At 31.7% G+C, this 26,626-nt stretch overlaps 1 pseudogene; it reads left to right on the plus strand.

Annotated features, from left to right (window-relative positions):
* Window positions 1-7,576: 7,576 nt before the first annotated feature.
* Window positions 7,577-26,626, plus strand: part of LOC149558751 (disease resistance protein RPS2-like) — an 85,908-nt pseudogene continuing 66,858 nt past the window's right edge.

Raw genomic sequence — 26,626 nt, forward strand, 5'->3', positions numbered from 1 at the left:
TAAATACATATGATAAAAGTTTAGAAAGATTAAATATATATAAAAAATTATAGAAATGTTCTATTTCTATCTAGATGTTAGTTTCAAATTTTGATTTTAAATATATCTACTAAAATATAGAAATATTCTATTTTTAAAATTTGTTCTTTGATTAAATACATATGATAAAAGTTTAGAAAGATTAAATATATCTAAAAAATTATACAAATGTTCTATTTCAATTAGGATTTGATTTTAAATATATCTACTAAAATATAGAAATATTCTATCTCTAAAAATATGTTCTTTGTATAAATATAAGTTTATTTTCATTAAATAATAGTAATACATTATGATCAACAAAATAATTATATTTTTAAAAATAAAAGAATATATTTTAATGTTGAAAAAGACTTTTGAAGAATTAATTCAATTTAACAGTTTTTTAAAAGTTTTCATTAAACTTAAATTAAAATATATTAGACATTTTTAAATATTTATATGATAATAAATATATTAAGTAGGAACCCAAAGAATATGAAATAGAACTTAATTTGAGTTTATAAGAATAATGAAATTTATGTTTACGGTTTGAGTTTTGTTGCTAAGGTTTAGATTACACGAATACTTGAGATCAATTCTACAATTAATTTTTAGATGAATTTGCATTTTGAATTTAAAAAAAGAAATAGCCAGAGTGCAATATGTAAAACTCGGCCCTAATAGCGATCCTAATCACTAAATTTAAACCCCAATTCTAATTCCTAAACCTAATAAAACCATAATCTTAAACACAATACTAAACATTCAAGGTAAATTATTATCATAATCCTAAACTCTAACCTTAATCAAAATTGTAATGTGAGTAACCCTAACCCTGATACTAAATGCTAAGTCATAACCCTAATTGTAACTCCAAATACTAAGATTAATACTTGAACTCTAACCCTAACCATAATACTAATCACAATGTAAAGTATACTTAAATCTTAGTCATAAGAGTAAATACTAAATACTTAAGTTCTAACTCTTAAACCTCAATTGCAAACAATAGTCCTAAATACTAAACCAGGTCATAATCCTAACTGTAAAACTTTAATTATAACTTATAACCCCTAATCTTAGATGCTCAACCATAACTCCTAAATCTCAATTTGAACCGTAGACCAAAATGCTAAACCCCAACATTAAATAGTTTTAGAAACATATAAAGTAGGAACCCAAAGAATATGAAATAGAACTTAAGATTTATGTGATTTAATAAATTTGAGTTCATAAGAATAATGAAGTTTAGGTTTATGGTTTGAGTTTTGTTGTTAGGGGTTAGATTACATGAATACTTGAGATCAATTTTACAATAAAGTTTTAGATGATTTCATATTTTTAATTTTAAAAAAGAAATAACCAAAGTGCAATATGTAAAACTCAGCCCTAATAGTAATCCTAATCATTAAATTTAAACCCCAATCCTAATTCCTAAACATAATAAAACCATAATCTTAAACACAATACTAAACATTCAAGGTAAAATCTTATCATAATCCTAAACTCTAACCTTAAAATTGTAACATGAGTAACCCTAACCCTAATACTAAATGCTAAGCCATAACCCTAATTGTAACTCTAAATACTAGAGGCTTAATACTTGAACTCTAACCCTAACCATAATACTAATCATAATGTAAAGTATACTTAAATCTTAATCATAAGCCTAAATACTAAATACGTAAATTTTAACTCTTAAACCTCAATGCTAAATAATAGTCCTAAATTTTAAACTTGGTCATAATCCTAGCTGCAAAACCCTAATCATAAATTATAACCCCTAATCTTAGATGCTCAACCATAACTCCTAAATCTCAATTTAAATTGTAGACCTAAATGATAAACCCCAACATTAAATAGTGAATCATAATACTTGATCCTAACTTTAATTATAAATATTAAAACTATGTGTTAAACCCATAATCCAAAATCTTTTCCCTAATACAAATCCTAACCCTCTAACCATACTTCTAACGATGATGTAAACCCATACCCTAACCCTAATCATAATCATAAATCATAAATTTTAAACCATGACCCTAAATACTAAACCCTAATCTTTGTACACTAATCCTAAAATGTTAAATTTAAATGCTAAACTCTAATTCTAAAAGCTATAAACTAATTTTAAGTACTAAATAATAATTTTAACCCTAATTGTAAACCCTTATACTAGATGATATGCCCCAACCCCTATCCTAAATTATAAGCCCTAATCATAATCCTATCCATAAATTTTAACCCTGATACAAACCATAACCCTAAAAATAATACTAATAGCAATGTCAACCCATATCCTAACCCTATAAATAATACTAATAGAAATGTAAACCCATACCATAACCCTAATCATAACTATAACCCTAAATTCTAAATGCTAAAGCCTAATACTAACCCTAATTGATAGACAATAATTTGTAGTCCTAACCTCCGAGGTCTCAATCCTAAATCATAGCCCTAACCATAATCCTAACTCTAACCCTAGATCTTAACTAAAATAATTATCCAAACCCTAACCCTAACCATCATCAAAACCCTAACCTAACCAAACCTTAACCCTGATCTTGATCTTAAAATTTAATTTCTAAACCCTTATTATAAATGATAAACCCTAAATCATAATCTTGAACCAAATCATAAACTTATATACTAAACCCTTATCCTAATTTCTTAATATTAACCCCTAAACTATGCTAAATTATACTCATATAAACCCTAACAATGTCATAACCCTAAATCTTACCCTAAAATTGAGCCTAATTATAACCCTTACACTAAAACCCTATTTCAAAACCTAATTGAGGCCTAACTTACATAAAATTGAAACAAGTTGACTCTAATCCTAAATTATAATATTACATTTGAGATACATGCATACATAAACACATGTGCATACATGAAATATGACCCTTGTTTTAAATGATATGTAACCCAACTTGAAACCGAAACCTCAACATTATCTTAAGAGTAATATAAATAATTTATTACCTTTATTGAACTCTATTAATACCCCCCAAAGTATAATAAAATCAAAACAATAAATTTACTCTAACCATAATCAAACTTCAACCCTAACTATAAATCAAAGATTTTCCCTCTAATTTGCACCTTATCCTAAGCTAACCTTAACTCTAACCTTAATTTTCGTTAAATCATAACATTAACTAAATTAATATATCCCTATTTTAACCCTAACTATAATATAATCTAAACTATAACCATAACCTTTAACCCAACCCTAACATTCACGATAACTATACCCTAATTTGAGTCCTAACAAAAGATCAATTTGAATCATAACCAAACCATAGTTAGAAAATACCCTTACTCCTAACCCTCATCATAATTCTTATACTAACCATAATTATAACCTTTATCCTAATAATACCACTAACCCTAACCCTTATGATAATCCTATCTCTATCCCTAACCATGATGTACAGTTTAACTCTAAACTTATTTCAAAAACTAACCCTAAAACCATTTACCTAACTATAATCTTAAAATTGATGAATTCGAATCCTAGCTATGTTTATAATTTTAATCCCTAATATTAACCCTAACCCTAACTGCAACCATAATACTTAAAAACCATTATAAATGCATACACAAACCTTAACCCTAACCATAACCATGGATCCTAAAGTTAAAACTTGATCTCAAAATTTATTTCTAAGCCCTGATTATAAATTCTAAACCCTAAACCCTAATCTTGAGCTAAATCATAAACCTATATGATAAACCCTCATCCTAAATCCTTAACCATTGACCTAACTATTAACCCATAAATTATACTAAATTATAATCCTAAATGAAACATTGATCCTAACAATTCCATAAACTTAAAATGTTTATCCTAATTCTAACACTAATACTAAAACCAATGTAAACCCTAACCCTAATGAAAATCCTTTAATTATAAGCCCTAATCCTACTCTAATTGAAACCTAAATCTTAACCATAATACTAACCATGATGTAAATCCTAACCTTGAAGATAATCCTAATCCTAAGCTATAATCCTAAACCTAATCAAGATTTCAATCCTAAGCATAATACAAACCATGATCTAAATAGACACTTTAGCCATAATCCCAAGCCTAACTCTAGGCCTATAAGTTAAACTTTAACCCTAACACCAACTCTAGATATAGTCATAACATTAACCATTCTATTAACATAATCTTTTATTCTAACCCTAGTTGCTAATATTGATCATGACATAAACTATAGTCGTAATGATAATATAAGTCCAAGCCCTGACCCTAAAACTATCCCTAACTTTAATATTAACACTAAGCACATTTCCAACCATAAACACATTAAAACTAAAACTTATCCCTAATTATTATAATAATAAATATATAGTAATAGAAATCCTAATACTAAACCTAATGATGATATAAATTGTAAAGTTATAAATTAAACATAATCAAATTAATTATTCAATGTGTTATGCACGCCGCGACTGCTACTAGCTAATATATACTCTAAATGTACAATACACTGAGATGCATCGAGGCGTTGAATTTTTTTTTAATGTATATTAAAAGTGAATAAATAAAAAATTCAATGCCTCGATGCATCTCGACGTATTCTACATATAGAGTATATATTAGCTACTTAGTCAATTAAAATCATAATATTTTTACTTAGAATATAAAAATAATTTAAAATAAATACAAGGAAGTTATTAAAATAATATTAATATATAAAATTAAAATAGAAAGTTAATATTATATTTTTAACAAAGTAAAGTACTATCAATATCTAAAAATAAATAGAAATATCTATTTTATAAATATTAATATTTATCATATATATAGTAAAATAATATATTTATATTATTAAATCAACTAGTATATTGCTTATAACATATTTTGATGGTATCATTAGTTTATTAATAATTATTACTTGTTAAACCTGAATAACTCTACTTGCGAAAATGCCAAAAGCGAACACTTCACTTAGTTATCCAGGCCCAAATCGAGGGCAAAGGAACAAATGGAGACTCTCCAAAAATGCATGCACCATCGAAATGGCGAGACATGGAAGCTCTCCAGCGAACCAGAGCAAATTTCTTAACCTAAAATATGGTAAAATGGATGTAAGATTCGATGTTCCTATGGCCAACAGATTCGAGGCTCTGGATAAATCAATAGTCGAGGCCACCCACTTCCATCCAAAAGAAGGGCCTCAAAGACTTACAATCAATGCAGAAGCTTCCTCTGATATCAAAAACCTATCTGGAACGCGCCCCCAGTTGTGTATATTCACGGTAGAACATCTCGATAACCAGATCCGGGTTTTTAACATGACTAAATATGTATTTCCAAATTCTTTCAAATCTTTGTCCCCTCCAAGAAGCACTTCAATTCCCTCTAATCTTCCAGATGTTAAATCTGATTTAAAACTAGTCTCCTCTCCAATCTATATACCCCCTCATAAACGGCTTAGCAACCCATCCCCTTCTCCTAACCCTAATTGTTCTCTTGGATCACTACAACCAAACCCCCTTGACAAACTAGTTCACATCATCATTGATGACATTGAAGATTCTTGGTTCGACTGTCTGAAGAGAGGGATCTTCGCAATTTGGATTGGCCCTTCCAAAGACATCCATCTCTTAATGGAATGGCTATCAGACAATTGCCAGGAACAGGTAAGTATCTTTCACCATCATGAAAATGTTTTGTTTTTAAAATGTGAAGAACATTTTGTTAAAAATGAGTTTATTGCTATCTCAGAATGTTTCTTTAAAGGTCTCTATGTCAAATTTGTTGAATGGGTTCCTAATTTTCATATTGATAAGGTGGATTGTATGATCCCATTATGGTATTCCATGTCTCTTCCTTCGGAGCTATGTGATGTTGATATTATCTATGAAACAGGCTCTGCAATAGGAGTAGTTATTACTATTGATGCTTCCTTTTTTAGCTGTAACAGTATTAAAATTCTCATCAAACTTAATATTAATCACCCTTCAGAGTTCCAAAAGAAAATTATTACCAGGAAAGCCTCATATGATATAGCCTTTTAAGAGTATAAAGGGAAGATCATTGATATACTAAAATCTAAAATTAAAAATAATCACAGACCTGAGGTCCTTCCCCTCACATCGCACTTTAGGGACAAATTCCCAGGACTAAGTTCTAAATTAGTCAGAAGGAATAAAAATTCAGGAAACTACCGATTAGAGATTCAGATTGGACAAAATTCTCAGGCAGAACAGAGGGCTTCATTGATAAAAATGATGCCAAATGAGATAGAAGATACCCTATGAATCTCAAAAGCAGATTTAATAAAGGATACAAGAGTATTGAAGAATGGTGTTTGTAGCAAAAATGACAAGGAACTCAAGGGAACAGAAAAATGTGACAACAAACATAAGACCAACAAAAGGGTATCTGATGGAATTAAGATTCAGTTTCCAAATGACAGAAGAGAGCACCCCAGAAAAATGAAAGAGCCAACTGTTAGATAGTACAAGGAAAAAAGAAAAGCTTTAGAGCGAAATGAATTATTAGATAGAGCAAACAGTAAGGATTATAGGACAAACAAGGAGAATTTGGGAGATCAAGTTTTCCCTCCCTCAGAATTGGATTCTGTGAATCATACAAAGAAGGAAGCCCAGGATGATAGAAAATGGAAGGAGAAGGAAGAATCAACAAAAATCAGAATTGAGGCAGGCAATAGAGAAAAATTTGGTCAAAATCATGAAACAACATGCAAATCAGATGGGATTTGGAATAGAGACCAAAATCTTGAGCAAGGCACAGTAAGGCATGAGGCTCCTGCAAAGTATAAAGAAAGATGTAATAAGGAGGATGGAAATGAAGAAAGTAGTTGAAAATCATAAAAAATGAAGGGGCGTAACATATATATATCAGGAGGAGATTGATGGGAACAAGGATACTGCAGGACAAGGAGAGATACAAAACAACATTACAGAATCAACAGATAATCAAGATATAGGTGAAGCAGAAAATGTCATGCTTTTCTCTTCTCCCAAGGTGTGGATGGAAGAAGCAACTTCTAGAGTAGAAAAATAGGATTCTCAGCATTTGAACACTGATTTTATCCCTGAATCAGAGTTAACCACCCTGCAAATTGAAGGTGCTAGAAGAACTTCAAAATTTTGGCAGACACCAGATGGATATCCTTCCTCGCCGTTCACCCCAGAGGAGATTCAGTCGCATATTCAGAATGATGGCAAAAGACTAGAAGTATCTATCATTAAAAACTTTTAGCAATTTTTAAATGAGGACCTAGATTTTACACCAGAGGTTGGATTATCAGAGGTTGAGGCTAACAGTCTTGAGCAGCTATCAGAGGAACTTATTAAGGTGTTTGACTTTGATAATTTAGATAAGAGTACTACCTCTCAGAAAGAGAGGCTGATCCAAAAAATTATCAAACTGGGAGGAGATGATTATACTGCTGAAGATCTCCAAATGGATATGATAAAGATCCAGATGGAGGATAGTGCAAGGAAGTAGGACAAACAGAGTGAGAAGAAGTCAAAAGACAATCAGGTAGGTGAACAAACAAACATGGGAGAAAGAGAGAATAAAGAACTGGAGGAGGACAGTCTCGGGAGTAAAATCTGCAAAGAATTGGAAATGGAAGAATTTGAAAGAACAGAGGAATGCATTTGTCCAACAGCACAAGAACTAGGTATATTTCAGTAAGAGCTTGGTATAGAAATGAATCAAGAAGGTATAACCTCTCCAAAATATGGTAAGCCAAAAGGAAAAAGGGGGAGGAGATCATTGAAGGATTTACGTGAGGCTGAAGGCCTAGCTAGAGAACAGAGGAAAATTGATGAACTCCTAAACATGGGGAAGGGGAAGTGCCTTCCTAAGACTACATGAGGATAACTTCATGGAATGCTAGGGGTCTAAATGCCCCCAACAAGAAAAGGTTATTAAAACATGTAGTGCCTGCCCCTAGTTTGCATTTTGTTATCATTGCTGAACTCTTTTAGGGTTAGTTCTATGTTGATGGTTAGTAGCATTGTTTTAGGATTATCAGATATTGTGCTATGGATTCAGTTTATTATGTGATGAGATCACTTAGACTTTATATTTCATGTATGCATGATGATTATTACATTGCTTTCAGTTATTAATGATGACTAGTTACATGGTTTATTATCATATGTGTTTTATTATGGATACTTACCCCATACTTGCATGTGTATGGTGTGTGTGTTTTTTTTGCGTGTTTGCTTTTGTATGGCATGTCTGATTTGGTTAAGGAAGGGAGTCGTAGTCACCTGCTAGTCAGGATCTACACGATGCACCACTTCCTGCCATTGCCTATTTAGTTTAATATATATTGTGCTTGTACATGCATGATTTTTATGCAGGTTGCAGGTACCGAGTATCGACTTCCCTGAATTGCCAGGATGAGCGTACCCTATCACACTATCTCAATGATAAGAGAGGGGAGATAAATTCTCAAGTCCAAATCCCAACCCTTTAAGTCATTTGTTCTAATTGGAAAATTAGGACAAGTATCTGAGTTGAGTACCCTTTGAATGCATCGGATAACATAATTCGAGATTTAAACCCTTGGTTTGATTTTGTATGTATTTTTGCTATGATGGGTTTTCATATTTTTACCTTGTGAGTCCTTGGAGTATTTTCTACTAATTAAGCCTAATTAAAAGATTTAATTAATAGTTTAATTTAATGGAAGATTAATATGATATTTTAATATTTATTTTATTTAATTAATTGAGAAATTAATTAAATAAAATAATTAAATTTGAAGATAAAAGTTAAAATTTTAAATTTGGAATGTGACAATATTTATTTTAATAATAATATATTTGGAGTTCATTTTTAAATAAATGACTAAATAATAATATTATTAAAGCTAATAAATATTTTAGCAATTAAGTTTTGGAAAATGAAATTTAAAAGTGGAAAATATATTTAAATTATTAAAAGATTCTAAATCTCATGTGATTAAAATATAAATATATTAAGATTGAAAAGTGGAATTATTAAAGTTAGTGCATGAGATTTAATAAATAAATTAATTAAATTGGAAAGAGTAAATTAAATATTATTGTAATATTGGCTCACATAGGAGTTTGCATATTCTCGAGAGTTGTCATGTAGACAACACTGGAGTTTGCACTCTAAGAATGCACAAGTTGTCTACACTTAGAAGTTAGCATTTTATTTGAGCACATGGTGTCTACAACCTTAAGACTCATCTAGAAGGTTGGAGAAGACCCATGCTTGGTTGTCATGCTTATCTTCTAGTTGTTTCTAGAGACACTCTAGATGCATCTTAGAGGCCTTTATATAGAGGCTCTCCTAGTGTGTTTGGGGAAGCTGAATAGAAGCTACAAGCTTAAATGGAAGCTTAATGGAAGCTATAAGCTACAAGCTTCAAGCTAAAAATGGAAGCTTCAAGATTGCATGCTCATATTCTTCTTCAGGCCCATATGTTTCTCCATCCTCATACGTTTCTACATGCTCTTATGCTTCTACAAGCACTTCTAGTCACTTGGAGGTTCAATTGCTAGAGGAATTGCGAATGTTGAGGGAGGGGACTTATCTATGGACTCAGGAGGCGTAGTGGTCTAGCATCAGAGTCCAGCTAAGTACTCATGATCATTCCACATATTTCATTACTCCCTCTCTCTTTCTTGTCTTTATTGTGATTGCTATACTATGGAATTTATATGTTGATTTTATTTGCTTTCGAAGAAAACCAATGGAATATTTTAGAGTAAACTCATTTAGGAAACTCTTGTCTCTCTAATGAAAGAAAATCAGTTCTAAATCGGGTTTGGGGTTCAAATTTAAAATTGTGAATTTTAGATTGACAAGGATTGAACTTGAAAATTGGATAGAAGATTGAAATGGAGATTTTAATAAAATAGAAAATTTCGGATTGGATTTGAGTCTGTAGTTAGTTTAATACCAAACAATGTATCTATATTAACCCCTATGTTGGAAGGGGAGTTTTTTTAAAAATTGATCATATATTGATAGATGCAGTGTATTATATTGATATATAAAAGCTAATGAGAAATGTTATAACAAACATTCGGCAAAAATTGTGTTGGGGAAATTTACTTTTGAATAAAATATATATATGTATTTGTAATAAGGAGGGGGGGGGGGGGGAAATTAACACCCATACCCCGCTGTATAGTACATTGGCGGATTGCGCAAGGTAGCTGTGCATCACAGCGTACCCACGCTGCCCTTTTAATGCCGCCTGATTGTGTGGTTTAAACCAGTGACGATGGGCATAATTTTTAGAAGTTGACAAAGTTTTAATAAAGCTCAACTAATATATATCGCACCTGCATCCTCCTAATCTCAGTAGCGGCACAGCCTTTGAGAAGACACGATTATATAAAGAGATGAAAGAGGAGGCTCAACAGTCTGCATGCAAGCCTTTTGACCTTCATATATATCAAAACTGCAAGCTTTCCTAGTCTTCATTGATAAGATGTCTTCCTGATCCTTACGATTATAGATGCATGTGATAATATATATATATATATATATATATCAAAATTTTAGAAAGGGAACGATTCATGTTTGGTCTTGTGTTATAGCCGCATGATATAAGACAGCGATTCGTCAATTGCTTACAGAGAAAACCTTGAGTAAAACGCCTCCATGTATAATGGTGCAGTGATGATATAGTTATAATTTAAAGACATAATTCTAAAGTTGATATATTTAGTCTCCATCGGCACTGCGGCTACAGCTTACCCATCAGCAAGAACTGTGAGCGTGGGTTGCATAGCCTTTACATGTTATTTTACAGTGATTTTTATCACATGATGATTCTAAATGTCAGCGGTGTATGAAACGCTTAGTGAGTCGACCTCCACCCATTATTGGTCGACGCCAAGTCACAGTCTAGAATCAATGCCATGGGAATGGTTACAATAGTGACCATTGCTGAAATGAAATCAAGCCTTGGGTACACCAAAGGTGCTCACGACCATTTCACAGAGGATATCCAATTGAAAAAAAAAAAAATTTGAAATGCCTTAGTAAAAGAGTAATGATAAAGGGAACATCTGGTTTTAATAAACTGAGGATGATCCTCACACCTAGCAGCGGCATTATTATAAGATGATAGTGACTTAGTCGCTTGATTCAATGTTTGTCTTGCATTACACTTTTCATCTTATATGTCAAGGTTATGTTATATAATTTAAGGTTTAATTAATAGATATTTATCTATTAATTAATATTAGTATTAAACATTCTAACTCCTAATTTATAGGTTGGCAATGAGAGTATCATTATTAATAATGATTTAAATTTTGATTTAAAACATTCTTGGAACAATGAATTTAGTACTCATATAGTAATTAATACAATTAGATATAATTTAATTGTAATTAATTATAATCGAAAAATGCTCGTTTAATACTATGCCTAATTAAGTTGTAAATTATTCTTGAATATCATTGATAAATTTTAATTGTATTAAAGTTAGTTGAATACTAGCTAATAAAGTTAATGGAAAGATTTTTCCAGATTGAGTTATAATGGCAATAAGTTTATGTTTGATGAATGATAGTATAAATGGTTTTAAATGGTTAATTAATTAATTCGATTGAGGTTAGTTAATGGCTTATTAAAGAATTTTAATATTGAAGCTAATGGGGTTTAATGATAAACGTCATCTTATAATGTTAACCACATTTGTCATTTAGAAATTCAATTTTGTTTTGGGATTGAGTTGTACTTATTCAGTAATCAAATATTATTGATAAATAATTACCTTTGAGTCATGATACAATTTGAGTATATGAGAAGGGGTTTAGTTACAAGAGTAAGATTATGAATTCTTACCTACTTGAAAAAAACATGTATTGAAAATAGAATCTTATTGTTATTATGCATTAGTGTTATATGATTTATTAATTAATAATAGAAGAAGTGAAATTAATTATTAATTAAGTTAGGGCAATGGATTCTAAATGAGGGCGAATTTTTAAAAAAAAGAATTGTTAACTTGAACGTCAAGAGATTGGTTTATTGTTAAATGGAATATACGAGATTGACTTTAATTAATGAACATTATTGTTATTAAATGATTGCCTTGGAGAGTGTTTTAAGAGTTGTAAATTAATCACTCAAAAGTTGATTGTAATGGCTTGATTAATGGAAGACACTCTTAGAGTTTGAGGAAATTTTGTAAGTAAATAATTAACTTCTAGTTATTTTAGAGAATTTTCTTAAAATAATGGAAGGATAATTCTATCGAGGAACAAATGGGTTGACCTATAGGTCAAATGATTAAACTTAAGACACTTGAAGTATACTTGAAAATGGAAACTGAAAACCCTACACTTGAATTATGGAAAATGAACCTCTGCACATTATTCAACTATGAGATTATAGCAAAACCAAAACATGTGTTTGCATCGTGTATTCTCTATGCTTCTTGTTTTGGGTTTTGGGTTGACTAGTGTTGACCAGTCCTAGGTTGTTACCAAAGGCTCGAGGGTTATGAGATGTGTTGGCATGTTGATCTAATTTGGTCTCGATCTTTATAAGCCCAACCATGGTTATGTGATCGTATGCTCTATGAAATGTTTGTATTTGTTCATCAGTATTCATGTGTGAAGCTGAGATGTATGTGTTTGAGACACCTGAGGTAATCATTTTTGAGTCATCGTTCAGTTATCCTTGGATTATTTTCTAGTCACCATGATGGGACTGAAATGTGGATTTAGTCTTGATGATGTCATGTTGTGACATGTTTGACTCAACCATTTTGGAGTCTTCGTTCAGTATGATTTTGAGATATTCTTGGTTGCTTATTGAGAACCAATGGATGTGATGATATATTTTGGTTATTGAGAACCAATGGATACTTATGATTATCAGTGATGCCTTCAGTTGCCAATAGAGAACTGTTGTGATCATGATTTTCTATGGATTCTTTTCGGATGCTCATGGAGATTTTGATGATTCTTATCTTGGTGATTTGATGATTCTTATGGATATTTGATGCTTATATTGTGGATATTTGATGATTTTTTTTTTATGGGTTATCTTTTGGATTTTCTTTACAGTCACTTGTACAGGACTGTGGTGATTATGATTCCATGAGCATTAGGGTAGGTAATCTATGTGTAGTGTCGGGAAGTGGCTTGCAATGGGGGCTAGGGCCCTAAGTGGCTGTCAGGGTAACTCATTGTAAGTTTGGTTAATAAGTGATAACATTTACACACTAAATGGGGATTAAATGAACCTAAAAAGATAATTGTTTTGATGTTCTCGCACATGCCTTGAGCGCTTGTACAGGCTAGGATGGGAGTAGTGAGACGCATGGTTGCGACCTTGCATTCCATGGTATGCCTCGTTAGTATGAGAGGATACTAGTGGCTGCATGAGATCTGTATGGACCCGTGGAGTTTAGCTAACTACCAGGGTAACTTGTACGAGATAAATGCAATGACACTTTCCCACTTGTAGAGTAGGTTTCCTACATGTCATTGTTGTGCCTCTAGGAATTAGATGTCAATTTTGTGTGAATGGAACCTTTGAGTTAGTATACTTTTAGGATTCTTGGACTTTAGAGATTTGGGCTATGTGATTTTGATAGCCTGTTTGGGACTTGAGATTATTTCCTCAGCACGGTGGGAGTGGACCATTTAGGTTCCACGCGGTCGGGTGGTAGTGTTTTATCACTCTTATCATTTGAGATCCATTGAGATGCCGTGGCTGGAGTTTTCTTGGTTGGTATTTATCTTCATTATGTTCTTGGAGCATTATGATAGATGATATACCTTATGATGGATGTATTTATTGGTATGTTTCTTACATTGATGATTTTCATATGTTAGTTGATGATATATTATGCTTTGCTTTGCATGTTAGTAGGATGTTTTTAGGAGTGACATTCCTACTATGTTTATAGCCGATGATCTTTTCGGTGCTTTGGAATGTTACGCACGGAGGGATGGCTAGGATCTATGATGATCTAATGATGCTATTTACGGTTGGGTGGAACCGTGCACTTAGTTATTTATGTTTGTGATATATGGTTATCTTTTATGATGGATGTTTATATCTTTATGATGATGATGTATCATGTATTGTTATGGTTTCATTATGCCATGGATTTATATTGGATGATGATGTACTTTATTTACATGGATGTTTATTCTTTTAAGCTTTTCATACCTTGTAACATGTATAGTGGATGATTGAGCAATCTAAAATGTACACTTGTATATTGTTTAAGTACATTGGATGTATCATTTTTATTTCATAAGGATGTGATGTTAGATGAATAAGTTATGATTAGAAGTAATTCAACGCTAAGGGATCTTTAAAGAATGTAATTTGTTATGTTATGTTATTTTCAGTTGGATGTTACTATTGCTTCCGCAAATGTTGTGAATGGTTTATCTTTCATGTTTAAAAAAGAAAATTGTTTGGCAAACTTAGTGAAATTCTTTGGATCCCTTGGCGGGGCATTACAAAACAACATTTAAAAAGTTTTAATTCAGAAATAATATTAATTCAGGAAACAAAACTAAATAAAGTAGAAGGAGACAAATTTAACAAAATGTTAGGAATGTGGGGTTCAATCTTCATAGAGGCAATAGGTGCCTCGGGGGGTTTAGGAATTGTTTGGAACCCTAAGAAAGTTAGTCTAACTTATTTATTTAATAACAATAATTGGATGTGTGCTAGTATACAGAGCCTAAAATTAGATACGAAATTTATCCTAATCAATGTGTATGGTCCTAATAATACAATAGGGAAAAAAATTGTTTGGGCTGAATTAAGTATGGTTATTTCAGAACACAAAGATTGTTCGATTATATTAGGAGGTGATTTTAATACGATTTTAAGTTTAAATGAGAAAATAGGGGATACTCAACATCTCTCGCTATCATCAATAGAATTCAAAGTATGGATCAATAAATTTAGTTTATTAGAAATTCCTCCAAACAATGGTATATTCACGTGGAATAATAGAAGAAAGGATAATGATTATATTGCAAAAAAGTTAGATAGATTCTTTATTGTAGGAAATATCTCTTCTTACAATAAGAACTTCCAATCCTCCATTCTTCCCTTCGTAGGATCAGATCATTTCCCAGTATTTTTGGAGATTTCAGAACCTTCTAAACCACAGAGAAATCCTTTTAAGTGTGAAAAGATGTGGTTTCAGGATTCAAAATTTTTAGAACTGATTAAGACATGGTGGACTCAAGCGGACTTCGCTGCGTCCAGAATGTTCGTTTTCATTTCGAAACTCAAATTGTTGAAAGAAAACATTTTGAGGTGGAACAAAGAACACTTCAACAACATTTTTTAAGAAAAGTTGGAAGTTGAAGATAAACTAAAAAACCTGAACCAGGAAATTATAAAATATGGCATGAATTATGAGAAATATACTTTAGAAAAAGAGCTCCTCATGAAACAAGAAGATATTTTATCCAAAGAGGAAACCTTTTGGAGACAAAAATCTAGAGAGAAATGGTTGGAAGAGGGAGATCAAACAAAATTTTTTTTCACAATTCTACTATTCAGAACTAATCTCTACAGAAGATATCTAGTATCTTGACTCCGCAGGGTTTGCGTACAGAAAACCCTACAGAAATTGCAGACACGATAGTCTCTCACTTAAAAAATTTACTAAATAATTATGAAGGGTCTAATAGGGAAGCATAGGCCCGAATGCTCAAATTTATTCCAAAATTGGTCACGGCAGAAGAAAATAAAAATCTAAATAGACCAATAACATTGGAAGAGGTAAGGACTGTGGTCTTTAATATGAGTCCAGACAAATCTCCAGGCCTAGATGGGTTTCAAGCTTTCTTTTTTCAAAAATGTTGGGATATACTTGGAGAAGACCTATGGAGAGCAATTGAAGTGTCAAGAAATGGTGGATCCTTGCTGGCTGAAATCAATTACTCATTCTTCACACTTATCCCTAAGAAGGAATGTCCAAAAAATCCTAGAGACTTCCGCCCTATAGCTCTATGCAACACTATTTACAAAATTTTATCAAAAGTTATAGCCAATAGACTCAAGGTAATTATGCCAAAATTGATTTCTGAGGAACAAACAGGTTTTGTTCCAGGTAGATCCATTTTGGATGGCATACTCATTATTCAGGAAGCTATTCACTCGGCTGCCATAGATAAAGAACCATGTATGTTTATGAAATTAGATATACAAAAGGCTTACAATATGGTTGATTGGCGTTTCCTATGCAAAGTTCTAGAAGCATTTGGCTTTTCATGTCAATGGGTAAATCTAATCTTTAAGTTTATCTCAACTTCGAAGATTTATGTTCTCATAAATGGGACTCCTGAAGGTTTCTTTGAAATCTCCAGGGGTATTAGGCAAGGAGACCCTCTATCTCCCTCTCTCTTCATTCTAATGGCTGAAGCCTTTGGTATAGCAGTCTCCTATGCTTATCAGGTTCAGAAGATTTCAAGGATTTCTGTTACCAGAAACCTCCCTAACATTACCCATCAATAGTATGCAGATGACACTATTTTACCTGGCAAGAGTTCGATCCAAGAAGCTATGGGTTTTAAAAATATACTTCAAAATTATATGGATGCTTCAAGGTAGAAGGTTAATAAAGATAAATTCGAAATATTCTTTATGAACACCTCTCCGAAAATGGAAAAGAAGATATGTGGAATTATGGGATATAGAAAGGGTATGTTCCCTTGTAAGTATTTGGGTATCTCCCTGGAAAAGAACTTGAGATACATCAAAGTTTGGTAGGATATGATTGAAAAGGTGGATAAGCGGATTGGAAGTTGGAAGAATAGATGGCTCTCTAAGGCTGGTATGATTACTAAGATACGATCTGTCCTCTCAGCCATCCCAATTTTCCCTTTGGCATGTCTTCCTCTCACAAATTGGATGTCCAAGTGATTCAAATCTAAACTTAGGAATTTCCTTTGGAAGGATAAGGAAAAAGATAAGAAACTCGCTCTCATTAAATGGGACAATTTATGCAAACCTAAAGAATGTGGAGGTTTAGGATTGAGGAAACCACAATGGCAAAATGAGGCTCTGGGAGCCAAACTTGTATGGAGATTATACCAAGAACATGAGCACAAATGGGCTAAAATTTTATATCATAAATATTTGGATCCAACGAAGCCGGAATCGCTATTTAGAATGGGAAATTTTCTTAAAGGGTTAGAATGCTAGAATTTCATGGTAAAATGCAGGGGTATTATCAGCAAATACCTAACGTGGGACGTGGCTATAGGAGATAAAGCCTTGTTTTGGGAAGACTCCTGGGATGGGCTCCCCCCTTTAAACACACTTCCCAATTTAGAAAACCTAATAATAAGGCTAAAATCATTGTGGGGTAGTAAGGTCAAAGATTACAAAATTAAAGAGTTGATTGATGGGGAACTTTGATGGAGATGGAAGTCAATAGATGATTTAGATCTTGATCCAGAATCAGTTGTAGCCTTCAAAAAGATCATCTTGAATAGGAAAATAAAACAATCCGAAAGGCTAGATACTCTTATTTAGGCTGGTTCAAAGGATGGATTATACAGTGTGAAACAAGGTTATCAAGCTATTATTCATTCATAGCAATGGAACTCGGTGGAGATCCCATTAAAATTGTGTTGGGATACAACTTGTCTTCCTAAGGTTGGTTTCTTTCTATGGCTTGCCCTTCAGAACAAAGCTTTAACAACAGACAAACTTGCTAGATTTGGTATAAATGGTCCTAATTGGTGTGTCATGTGTAAACAGAACAATGAAGATGCTGATCATCTCTTTCTCAATTGTCCTTTCACACAAAATTGTTGGGAATGGCTTAAGTCCCAACTAAACTGGGCTACCCCTCTATAGAATTCTCTTAAAGGGCTCCTATGTTCATGGCCCAAAAATATGGGACATGGGGTCTATAGAAAATTTTGGAATATTTGCCCATCCATAGTTGTATGGGAAATATGGAAAGAAAGAAACCGTCGTATTTTTAAAGATCAAGAGAAAAATCTAGGTAGATTTATACTAAATCTAGAAGCTTCAATAGTAGAAGTAATGAATGCTAATCTGAGGAAGACAGCGCATGTGGAAGGATCTTTCTCATATTGGGATGGAATTATGAAGAAATTATGGTCCAACCTTATCAATCCACCACTGGTGTATGTGGCAAGCAATAAAGAGGCAAGGGCAAAATGTAAATGGGTCCCTCCTCCCCCAGGTTGGCACAAATTGAACTTTGATGGGGCAATGAGAGGGAACCTAGGTATAGCCGGGGTAGGATGTATTTTAAATGATGAGAATGGAAGATGGGTAGCAAAGCTAGCTGCCCCCCTTCCTCATGTTTCCAATAACATGGCAAAACTTGAAGCCTTGGAGAAGGGTCTTCAGCTCTGTCTTAAATTAAGCCTTCCCAAAATCCACATTGAAGGCAATTCTTAAGTCATTCTTAACGCTATCAGACAAAAAAAGACCCCAAATTGGGTCTTGAATTCAAAACTCCAAGAAGTGTTAATTTTAATAGAGCATTTCGAGGAGATCAATATCAGTCATATTTATCGAGAAGGTAACTCATTGGCAGATGAACTTGCCAATAAGAGTGCGGATGGAGAATCAATTTTATTGTTCAGGTCAGATATCTCCCCTCCTTTATAATAACAAGATAGTTACTTATCAATATAATCAACTGCAGATTGATACAAAAGTTACCTTTTTGGGCAAATCCCAAGCCCAGATATAGTTCCTATTCAAAAGAATTGCATTTATATTCAACCAATTCACAAGCATTAATATTCAGCAAAATATTATCACATCAACTCAAGATATAATTTAAGCAATGTATCATATTGTCAAATATTTATATTCTTTAAAATAATGCTAATTCCTATATCCTTCTGATTTATAATCCTTCATAATAAATCACCTATCTTATAGTATTTAAAAATTATTTTGAAGGTCCAAATTATTAATAATTACTTAATACTAGTTTTTATATATTTATAGTCATATATATATATATATATATATATATATATATATATATATATATATATATATATATATATATATATATATATATATATATATATATATATATATATATATATATATATATATATATATATATATATATATATATATATATATATATATATACATAATAATATCATTTATATTATTTTAAACTATAGGTATATAGATATAATAATATTTTCTTATATATATATAACCAGAGATCAAATATGTTAATCTATTCAGAGATGTTAACATACTTATGTTAGATAGTAACATTAACAAGTATTATAAGTATATAATTAGAATTTAATTATTGAGTACTTTTGGATTAGGATTAAGTCTATTATTTTAATCATTAATAAATTACACCTTATTTATGATATGTAATTAGCATTCGTAATCTAATTATTAGATAAAACTATCCAAAACCTCCTTCTTCTAGCAATATGAATGATTATTCAGTACTGATATTAATTTTCATTATTCTTTCATTTTAGAAAGAGTACGTGTTGTTCCTTTTTCCCTGTATGTCTCTTCGAAATCATTCCCAGTGGAATATTTAATTATAGTTAGTTAATACCCGTTTGATTCGAGCATGCCAAAGCTGAGCATGATCTCACTCCCATCATCACAAGATATGGAAGGATCTCCCAAGCTTGTATGAATGACCTAAATTATCATGACAGGGTACGAATTTAGGTTCCAACATCTGTGTGAGGTATATGTTAGAGTTCAAGCCAGTTCGTGATTATTCATGACTGCTGGTTCATTTAAAACTTTAAGGCATTCCCAAAATCGTAGCAGAAGGAAAGGTTTAGAGTGAAGATCTCTAGTCATAGTTTCCTCCCCTCTTAGTCTCTGCTTAGAACCTTTGGTATTGTAGTCCTCTAATCAAAGATGGAATCCAACATTCACGTCTTTCACTCTACCAAAACCAGAACTATGACATTCTTAGGCAAAATCAAGCCTTAAAGATGGAGCCGGCTATTGAGAATCACTGATGGCATGATTAGATTTGCTGTTAACAGAGCACTGGGTGAAGAAATTTTTTATTATTTTGCAACTTGGAGGACAAACAGCTCCATCATCGACTCTTTTATTGGGATAATGGTTAGGGCTAAGATCCCTAAGGAGGACATTATACGGCTTTGTTTTGACATTCTCAGCCCGACGTGGAGGAAGGGGCTGAAAAAGGCCGTATACAACATAGATGATAATGGCAGAATTCCATACCCTGAAAAATACATGGGTCTCCCGGAGGGTGATGAAGAATTGAAGACAACCCTTCATCGACAAGCCCTAATCATGAGGGAAGGCCTAGCCTTCCATAAGGAATGGCCTCGTATGGTAGCCAACATTAATTTTCTTCTATGCTAGAGAGGGATCATTGAAGAAGACAGAAACAAATGGGTATACAACTACCTCAAACTATTTAATACATACATGGAGTCGAGAGTCTCCTTCGAGGATCTAAATGCTATCAATTTCGACATCCTCAAGTCTGAAAGAAAAAGTAGGGTCTCACTTCGAATCGATCTGCCCATGAATATGGCCATGGATGATATTGAAGATGAACCTAAAATGCTTATGGTCACATAGAAAGATTAAGGATGGGGTAGGTCTCTCAGTAGTAAGGACTTTTATATGTAATGTGTTAATATAGCTTGAAGAATCCAGTCTTAGGTTTGGTTTAAGTAGCTGGAGTAGCTCAGTAGTAGTATAAACTTTATGTTATACTCTGTATCGGACAGATTGATACCTCCTAATTTTGCACTCTGTTTTGGGAATACTAAGGGTCTAGGATCTAATCTCCTCCCATATAAAATTCTTTCTATGGTATATATATGAACACGATAGAATTCTGAAAGTTTAAAACCCCCCTGTAACTTGGGTTTGGATGGAAAACGTGTATATATTACTCTATCTTTTAAATAGTAGTATTTAGTTTAAAAGTATGAATGTTGTAGATGCTTCGGTTGGCTGTGAGAAATTGATCATCTGATTAAATTTAGGACTTCATGTAGTAATCCTCTGATGTATGAACATTATAGAACTAATTTGTCTCTGTGTTAAATTTCTTCTGGGTTTCTTCCGCTTCCTTTTAGAATAGTATGTGTCTGTTTCTTATGGTTCCCCTGTAAGTTTATTCTAGAAGAAGTGCTTAATTAGAACTTTCATCTTATTGATGCTTCCTATTATGATTGATTTCTGAGTTTGTTTCTTATTATGTTGATGGGATTATCATACATTAATAACAGTGCTCCGATCTAAAATTAGAGCATATGCTCTTTAAAATTATGTTGTATGAATGAGGCTACTATTGAGATATCCAGATAATCTTTCTTGAGCAAGATTAACTAGGCCTATTTTGGTTGGAGAAGCACTTGATTAAACTACTGGAGTATTTATTCTCAAACCCTCAGACCAAATAGGGTATCCTCTTGGCATGCCTTCGTGAAAGAGTGGATTAATGGATAATTCTTAGGAATTATTTCGATAGAGATTTAGTCTACTGGATTGGTCTTTTAAAGTATATGCTATGAGCAGTCATCTATGATTAATCCTATGACTTGCGGTTTTCACAATATCTATGTCTTGGAAAAATACTTTATTACTGCTTTCCTAGCTATTGGTGTTTCACAGGAATTGATCAGGTGATATCCCATTTTGGTAATTAATTTTCTCTCCCTCTCTTGTATTTCAAATTTAAATTAGGAAAGATGAGGTATTTTTTTGATAGATTTCCAAAATAAGTTGTAGTAAAGATGCTGATAGATCTTCATTATCAGACAAAATAGTTTATGATCAACTAGTCCTTTGAAACGATTTTTAGAAAGATAGGTATATTTGGCACAGGTTGGCAAGGAATGTACTCCTATAAATAGAGTTGCAGTTTAATAGGAAAGATTTAGACAGGCAAAAGATGGATACGAGCAGATTCTTTTGCTTTAGATCTTTCTTTTAGGTTGGAGATAAGAGGATATTTGTATTTTACTCACCTTGAAAGAAAATGTAAATAATAGGGGTATGCCCCGAAACTGTATCTACTGAAAATTTGAAATTGTGATATTATCTACTGGGGTATGCCCCTTTTATCATTGTAAAAATTGGGGTATGCCCCTTTTATCAATGTATAATATAGGACTACGGTCCCGGGCAAAATTGGAGGGTTTCTTTCCCTGTTCTTCCCTACCAGTGCCTGTTAGAACGGGGGACTCTCTGTAAGACTTTGATTTAATTATAATTTAATCAAGGCTTTGGTCATTTATTGATAAAAAAAAAAAAACATATTTTGATGGTTTATTAATAAAATTAATTATAAAACTATCATTTTAACAAAAAATAGCTTCTCAATGTGTAGGAAAAATGATCAATATTCAAATTCTAGACCCCCTCTCTAATATTTGTCTTGTCATAAATATAAAAGTTGAACACTATAAATATTATGTAATTTTTTATGAAATATATAAGATTATAAAGTTTTAGTGTTAACTATTTGTCCTCTTGTTAGATATAAGTTATTTTTTAATTTTTTAGTGTTACATATTTATTCAATCTACAATCAATTTTGATAGGATTAAAAAACTTTAAAATATAAAAAATAAATAACAACTCTTAAAAATTGTGTACTTCATTTTTTTTTTTTAATGATTTTTCTATTGACATTTCACAATTCTTTTTGTTTTCTAAATTTGTTTATAAAATAAATGATCTTCTTAAAAAATGAAAAGAAATTATAAGTCTAAACTTAGACGTTAATTTTTCCATGATTTTTCTTACCAACATTTTATCAAAAAAAAAAACTAAATTATAAGTTCTAATAACTTAAAGCTAATTTTTTTTTTTTAGGAAAGACTCTATCAAATAAATAATTGTTTCATATTTTAAATTATAGTGTATTCTTTTGGACCAGTAAACTAAGTAGAAAGAAAAACTATAAAAATCCTTAGTTTTATGTACTAAATAAAGCATATGATGTATTTTCACAAGATTACTATTAAAACATAGATCTTCCATCTTTCTAAATATTAAAAAAAACATTAGCAATCAATTTTTATTGAAGCAATTACATAAATAAAATACCATTACAAATCACATATCCAATTCAAAATTAAAAAAATCAATGCACATATATCATGATTTTGAAAGATTCATGTTAATAAACCTTAGAAAAAAAAATTAGAAGATTATATTCTAATCTTGCTAAAAAATATTGATTACAATCAAGATGATGATATTTATTTTCCCTCAATGAATAAGAGGCCCAAATTTTCCATAGCAATTATCAAAACATTGGAACACCAAAACTTTTCGTAAAATACAAGATTAGGCGTCATCTTTTCCCTAGCATTCAAAATGGTCACCTTCCCTATCTCTTGAATCACCTTTTTGCATTTCTTCAGAATCCTTACACAATCATCTTCTTACCAATCATGCATTATCCATTACATAATTTATAAAAAAAACACAAAACCATGAAGAAACTTCAAATAAACCTCTCCCAGATAAAAAAGTTGGGGGGGGGAGAAGGCATGAAGGGATTCAAACCACCGACCTTCATGAATACATTGTTTGCAGATGGCACCTCTTTGAACATGTCCCCTCCCACATGATTTACCCCTACACACACACATAAAGATGAGATTTTGATTTAGATAAAGGAACAACATGTCTATTTAAGGATATCCTTGCTAAAATTATTTCTAAATAATGCAAGCAATCGCATAACAAAATCCTTTCAGGAGATGGCCCATAAATATCACCCTGCCTACAAATTAAACAAAAATCAAACAAAGTTCACTTAAAGCCATAGCTAATATTTCCATGAGATCAAGGGAAATCAAGGTTCAAACTCATACAATGTAAACACAATAGAACATGAACATTATCCCTTTCCATTTTAAGAAAAACCAAAGGAAAAAAATACAAAATATTTCTATTTTAATTTTTTTTAAACTTTCTTGAAATTTTGATATTGTAGGAAAACATTAGGCCTCCTCTTGCTACCAACATGCACGTAATGATCATTGATGGTGTTATTCATGCCTTGAACTCTACTCCAACAGAAGCATCTAGAGTTGGCACGTGCATTTTTCTTGTTGGATGTTTCTACAAACAAATAAAGGCTTCAACATCTGAAAAAATCATTTTCTTTGCAAATCCACCAAAGATTTCATTATTCAAATTTGGTGATGAGTATTTAAAAGAAACTAATAAGAATATTGAAATATTTTTAAAGAAAGTATACAAAATAGAAAGAATATAAATAGATAAGAATATAAACAATTTCAAAGGAAATAAATTTAAGAAAAAAATAAAATAATGAGAAAGCAATTCAAAATAGTCAAAATAATTGGGTTTTTTTTTAATGATTGGGGGTGACAATTTTCTATTGAAATTTGTAAAAGTGAAGAGCAAAGCTCCCACATATAGGTTTGTTGACTTAAAAAATATAAGCCTATCTTCTAAAATTATTAGAGAATTGTTTCTATTTTATAGAAATTGAATAATAGGTTTACATAGATGTTGATTTTTACATTAAGGTGCTTGATTATAGTTTTTAGGATTCTAAACCTATTATTAAAAATGATTAGAATTATATTTTTTAGTTCAATTTTGGTAACTTCCAAATCTAGATAGTTTAATTTAATTTAGTTCTTGGCTTTTTATAAAATATGACCTAACTACATATTATTCAGTATGGTTTTATATTAGTTAAATTTTAATGCAATCCAATTAGTAGTCTAGGAATCAATTTGTTTATATTCAATTTGGGGGTCAAACGTGTCACTATGATAATGAAAACACAATTTTAATTACAAGTTCCTTAAAGAATCTTAAGCAACAAAAGCATATTTTCCTATCCACTTTGAGGGGAGAGATTCATAAATGAACTAATTTTATTCATCATTTATTTACTATAGTTATACATCTTGATTAAGTCTTTAGCAAGGTTTCAGTAGTATCCATTTCCTATCAATCTTCTATTTTAATAGTGAGATGTTATACATGATCTATGAATGAAAAATGATATAAAATGAAAGATTTAATCATCTGGCATAATCAAGGGAGATATTTGTTCACTTTCTTTAGGCTCCTTAATCCCCAAAATAGGCTATAACAAGTTCTATCCAAAACCAAATTGTTGTCCCAAGCTTCTACTTTTTCTTCAACTAAGTAGATACCTATCCAATTATTGTTACTTGCAGGATGTAGCAGAAGAATACCATCAAAAGGGTTAAGTTTTTCTTCATGATAGGGAACCATTTGATGAGGTGACTAGAATGAAAAGATGAGACTGCAAGATAAAGAAGAACAAGCTACATATTATCAACTAGAATATAATAATGACAAGGTCAACAGATGTACACATCATTATGGATGTTGGCCATCACTTTATCCAGATTCCCCAAATATTCAAGTTTAAACAACCATTTGTAAACAAAGGATATGCTAGGCTTGTTTGGTTCAATTAAACAACACATAGCCACAAATTTCAATGAAATGTTGCTAAGGACTCTATACCAATTTGTATTTGTTACAAACACCTTTCTCAAGATCTTGAATACTACTATTCTCATGAATAAATGTGTATTTTATAGGACCATTGAGAGATGATGCTCAGAGACGGGTTCATCAAATGCTAGTTGGGGAAACAAACCCCTCAACTTAATGATGGTATTTATCTTGAGAACCCTAAGAGATTGTTTGATGAAGAGGCATTTCCAATATAAGTCCAAGACCGCTGGAAGACCAAACATTTGGATTTTTCTAGAAATGCATTCGTTGGGGATCCATGATAGCTAAAGGCTAAAAGAATAACAAGAGAATAGAAGAGTAATAATTAGATACAAACAAATCAAATTCTAATCAAACTTAAAAAGTTATTAAGATTATCTTGATAAAGGAAATAACAAAGCATAGGGAAGATAAAACAACAAAAATCATGAAGCTAGATAAAGTAATGATTTACTGCATCTCTTTTCTTAAGATGGGAAGATATAAAAAATATAAATATGTGGTTTAGTATAATATGTTAGAGATAAGTATGTTTTTTCTTATCAAGATCCTTGTATTGTATTAGTTTGAAGAGTATGCTTTTGTTAGTGTTAGCCAATTTTTCCCCCCACAACTTGTTTTCTTTGTTGCCATCATTAAAATCCAATTAGAGATATCTATCCATGGCTTCAAGGTTTACATGGTGTGCAAGGAATATGGCTAAATCCCTACCTAAATCCTAGTTTTACCCTTTGATATTATAATTTTGTACTACCTTTTGTGAGGGCTTGGATTACAAGTTGGCTCATTTTGTTAGGTTCATTTACTTTAAGTGTTCCCCCCATGCCCCTTTCTTTTATAGAAAATCATGCATTTGTCACATGAGTTCCCTAAGTCCAAAAGAATTATGAAGGGTCTAGTGATGATTTCATGTAGTGGATAGATGTTAACATTTTAGGAGTTCATAATGAGAAAGTGTCTCAAAGGCTCACAATCAATTGTAATTGTCAAATCTTGTTGGATCAATGACATTTCCTAGCATTCTAAAGTTGTGTGTGTAGACACCTAAATTTGATTACACCGCTTTAGTAATCC

This window comes from Cupressus sempervirens, chromosome 5 (assembly GCF_028749045.1).
Source record: "Cupressus sempervirens isolate cs-2001-9-10 chromosome 5, ASM2874904v1, whole genome shotgun sequence".
Taxonomy (NCBI): Eukaryota; Viridiplantae; Streptophyta; class Pinopsida; order Cupressales; family Cupressaceae; genus Cupressus; species Cupressus sempervirens.